This window comes from Ursus maritimus, unplaced genomic scaffold, assembly GCF_017311325.1.
Source record: "Ursus maritimus isolate PB19 unplaced genomic scaffold, ASM1731132v1 scaffold_19, whole genome shotgun sequence".
Lineage (NCBI taxonomy): Eukaryota > Metazoa > Chordata > Mammalia > Carnivora > Ursidae > Ursus > Ursus maritimus.
Genome location: NW_024424341.1, coordinates 43,006,645 through 43,010,514, shown reverse-complemented (window position 1 = coordinate 43,010,514; position 3,870 = coordinate 43,006,645). Strand labels below are relative to the sequence as shown.

Sequence of the window (3,870 nt, the reverse complement as noted above, 5' to 3'; positions counted from 1 at the left end):
TGCGGGGCTCGATCCCAGGACTGCTTAACGACTGAGCCACCCAGGTGCCCCATAAATTTTGTTTTCAACAGTCATGTATATCTTTTTTTTTTTTTAAACACTCATGTATATCTTAAAGATTAAGTATTTGCAATGTGTTACTCTTTCTTCATTACCAAAGTTCCAGTTTTCCTTCTGCTATCACTTCCCTTCTACCAAAACAACCCTTTTAGCCTGCTGGCCAAAGACTGTTAGTTTTGCATCATTTGAAAATGTTTTTATTTTGCTCCCCTTCTTGATGTGTATTTTCATTGAATATAGAATTTTGGATTGACACAGTTTTTTTTCCAGCACTTTAAACATGTTGTTTCTCTGCCTTCTGGCTTTCACTTTTCTGACAAGAAACCCATACTTTTTTGCATTGATCTTTATAGGACGCATAGTTTTTCACAGACTGTTTTCAAAATTTTAAAATTTGTTTTCAGCAGTTTGATTATGATGTATCTAGGCATGGATTTCTTTGAGATTATGCTGTTTTGGTTTGAGATTTCTGAACCTGTAAATTGATACCTTTTGCCAAATTGAGAAAGCTTCCAGTAATTATTTCTTCAAATATTCTCTCTGCTATTATCACAAAGAATGTGGTAGCATTTCCAACTACATGTATAGTCTTATCAGTTCCTGTGATTCTGTTCCCTAATAAGGATGTCATGAGCTGTCTGGTTCCAAACTATCACATCTTCCTAATGCACTGTTCTTTTTATAAAAACAAACAAACAAACATAGTGATCCTATGACGCTAAAATGCTTTTTTTGTGTCAACACCTATTTTGTTGAAATTAATATAGCTCTGTTGTCGTTCTTCAGATTCATGTCTGCCTTATATATCCTTTTCTATTCCTCTACCCTCAAGTTTCCCATTTTTTTTTTAAGATTTTATTTTTATTTATTTGACAGAGATAGAGACAGCCAGCGAGAGAGGGAACACAAGCAGGGAGAGTGGGAGAGGAAGAAGCAGGCTCATAGCAGAGGAGCCCGATATGGGGCTCGATCCCAGAACGCCGGGATCACGCCCTGAGCCGAAGGCAGACGCTTAACCGCTGTGCCACCCAGGCGCCCCAAGTTTCCCATTTTAGATGTGTTTCTTCTAAAGAACATATGTCTGGATTTGAAAGAAATCCAATGTTAGTATTTTCTTCTTACTTTGTTTGTTGAATATAGTGGCGCTTATTGAAATTACTGACATATTTGGATAGGCTTTCAAATCTCAGTGTCTCCAGTCCTGGCAGTGTAAACTTGGCCACGTCCCTCCTCTATAAAATGGGGATGGTCATCCTGCCCTCAGAGTGTTGTGAGATGATGTACATAGATTATCTGGCAGACTGAACAACACATGTAGATCCTTAATAAAGATTCCTTTTTTCCCCTGACTTCCTCCCCCTTTAGACAAACATGGGAAGACACATATGTCATGACAAAGTGGGTGCTGGAGATGCTCAAAGCACCAAAGGGTGGAGATTCAGCTCTTCAGTGCCAAAGACCAGGAAAGTGGGGGGCAGAAAGAGGTGGAGATTGGTACTACAAGCCAGTGGCCAGGTTCTGGGTTGGGTGCTGCACAAGGCAGGTCACCTTATTCCTGCTTTACAGATGAGCAGGTCACTGAGGTTCAGGGAAGTCACTTATCTGAGGTCCCAAGAGCAGCCCTGGGGAGGAGTGGGGCTCTGCAGCCTGACTTTATGCCCATATCTTTTCCACTGCCTGCAGGCTTGTTGGAGGCCTGTGCAATCATTTCACTAGGAATGTGTATCTCTCATCTCTGAGCTTTTCCCTATGTCTGTCAACTTTCTCTTGAGTCTCTCAGCCTTGGTCTCACTATAAGTGGCAGTCTCGTGTGTGTAGGTGTATCTGGGACTTTCTCAGAGATACTGACACAAGATCTCTGTTTCCCTGGCTCTCAACCTGCTGTTCTGAACCTCAGGTCTGTGTGACTCTGTTTACTTGTGACACAGAGGGAATGAATTCAAGACACAGGGAGAAACACAGGGAGAGATGGTGACAATGAGCAGTACAAAACAGTATGGCAGGTCAAACGGTTAACATCTGATGGGATCATCACAGAAAGAGAGGAAGACTGACACCCTGATTAAGAACATAGGCTGTGACATCCAGTTACAGACATGGACCCTGAAAGAGGGCCAGGGATACAGAACTGTGAGAGAAGGCCACAGAGAGCACTGACAGCAGGCTGGCAAGCACTGAGTCCAGGTGGATTCTGGGGTGACAGAAAGGGCAGACTCAACATGGTAACATTTTATTGTGGCCACTGTATGCCAGCCTTGTCTGAGTGCTCAGGCTCTGGGAAAATCAGATTGTTCTTGCCCTGCAGGGCGCTGGGGAGACAGTAATGTAGACCTATGTCAGGTCACAGGGTGGAGCATGGTGACTGCCTCCAGGAAGGCACCAGTCACAGTATATTCATTCAACAGACACTGGTCAGAGCCTGTTGCATCCTGTGCTATGGATATGGAGAATAAGGCACGGCCCCTGCTCTTGGAAGCTCACAGTGTCTTTGGGAAACAGATGGCAAGCTCTGCAAGCAGTAAATACATGTTAGGAAGTTACAGAGAAGTTAAGGAGGTGCTCTGGAAGCAGAGAAGGCAAGCTGAAGTCTGCTCAAGGAAGTAAGGGAGGCTTTGTGAGGGAGGGATATGTGAAACATCTGGTAGGCAAGAGGAGAGGAGGTTTCCAGGCACAGGTACAGAGGCACATAGGTGGAAAAATTATGGCTTCTTTAGGGACCACAAGTAGTTCCGTATGGCTGGTCTGTGGAAGGTGGGGCTACTACAGTACAAGATGAGGCTGGGGGCCAGGTCACACATGATCATGAATTGCAGGGAAGGAGTTTGACATATATTCCAAAGGGCAGTACTTTGAAACCATTTTCACATCACTGCACACACAGAAAAATGACAATATTCACATGCACATACAAGGGTACCTGGAGAGGTGGTTTGGGGCCAAGACTTATGTCGTGGCATACTTGTAACCCATTCAGGAAGCTTTGCCACAGAAGGTGATGCACTGGAGAGCTTTCCATTACGGCGTGACACAATCAGGTTTGGATTGTGAAAGGAGCTCCCTGGAGGCTGGTGTGGAGAATGAAACTGGGGGAGGTCAGGGGAGAGAATGAAGGGAGGAGACCCCAGCTGGTATCCAGATGAGAGGTGATGAGGGCTCACAGAAGGTGACAATGGTGAAGACGGATTAGAGGTGAGTTTTTGGTAAAACCAACAGGGCTGATGACTGGTGGGATGTAGAAGGAGAGGGCAAAGAGAAACAGGTGCTGGGCAAGCATCATGCTGAACCCATGATTAAGGAGAATGTGGGAGAGACTGAGGGCTTGGAGAAGGCCTCACAGAAGAGGCAACTTCACAGGCTGGCCTTGGAGTTAGACGTGAACAGGTGGAGTGAAAGAGGAGGTGTGAAGGCACAGAGGTGGGCATGGGATGGCATCCCTCCTGGGCTAAGCAGGAGAGGAAAAGGCAAGAAGAGCAGCTACATGGGAACACGAAGGTGGAACCTTTCTGCCCAGAGAATGCTGGGACCACTGAGTCCTGACAGAAACTTCACCCCAGTTGCCCTGGCTCTGAAGACCAATCCAAGTCCTCAGCTCAGCTGTCCTCTCTCTGAGATGGGCCTGAGTGGAGTATGGAGGGAAGCAGGATCCTTCTGGAAGCTTCTCCAGCTGGCCTGAATAGCTTTGTGTTCATCAGGCACCTCCATCTGGGTCTCCAAACACAGAGTTGTTCCCAGACAGCCCCAGAGTCTGCCCTGAAGCACCTTATCATTTTAGGGTACTCTTTATTCTTTTGAAACTTAGGGTTTCTCTTA

At 45.7% G+C, this 3,870-nt stretch overlaps 1 protein-coding gene across 4 annotated transcripts in view; it reads right to left on the bottom strand.

The window, feature by feature from the left end:
* Window positions 1–2,748: 2,748 nt before the first annotated feature.
* ZSCAN22 (zinc finger and SCAN domain containing 22) overlaps window positions 2,749–3,870 on the bottom strand; it is a 9,248-nt gene continuing 8,126 nt past the window's right edge. For all 4 annotated transcript variants that reach the window (XM_040632828.1, XM_040632827.1, XM_040632825.1 and 1 more), the window contains exon 4: window positions 2,749–3,870. This exon is cut by the window's right edge and continues 1,128 nt beyond it. The gene's annotated coding sequence lies outside the window, so the exon portion shown is untranslated.